Genomic DNA, 441 nt, shown 5'->3' with positions numbered 1-441 from the left:
CCCACCGCCAATACTAGCGCACCACCGTCCATGAGCCGCTCGAACGCAAAGCCATTTTCGCTATAAACAATTCCCCACTCGCCGCGTGTCACGGCTCTCGCGCTAAGCAACCGCGCTCGATGGACGATCGCGCGCTAATATTGGCGGTGGGCCGGACTCGCAGAACGGATACTCGCTCATTCGGCGATATTCAAAAATTAATATCTCGTTAAATATTGCGAATTTTGCAAAATGATAGAGGACTTTTCGATTCAGTTTAGTCCATTCTATTTACCCATAAGCGGTGATACACCTATTAAGAGACACCCTGTATATATATATATATATTGAGTATAAATGTAATATGTCTTTTATATTACGTAGGATAATAATGATGTTGAAATCTTGTGGTGTTTAAGTAGAGCCATTTATAAGATGTCTTTAATGGCCAGTGACGTAGAA

This window comes from Wasmannia auropunctata, unplaced genomic scaffold, assembly GCF_000956235.1.
Source record: "Wasmannia auropunctata unplaced genomic scaffold, wasmannia.A_1.0 LD336106.1, whole genome shotgun sequence".
In the NCBI taxonomy this organism is placed as follows: domain Eukaryota; kingdom Metazoa; phylum Arthropoda; class Insecta; order Hymenoptera; family Formicidae; genus Wasmannia; species Wasmannia auropunctata.
This window is presented reverse-complemented; position numbering follows the sequence as displayed.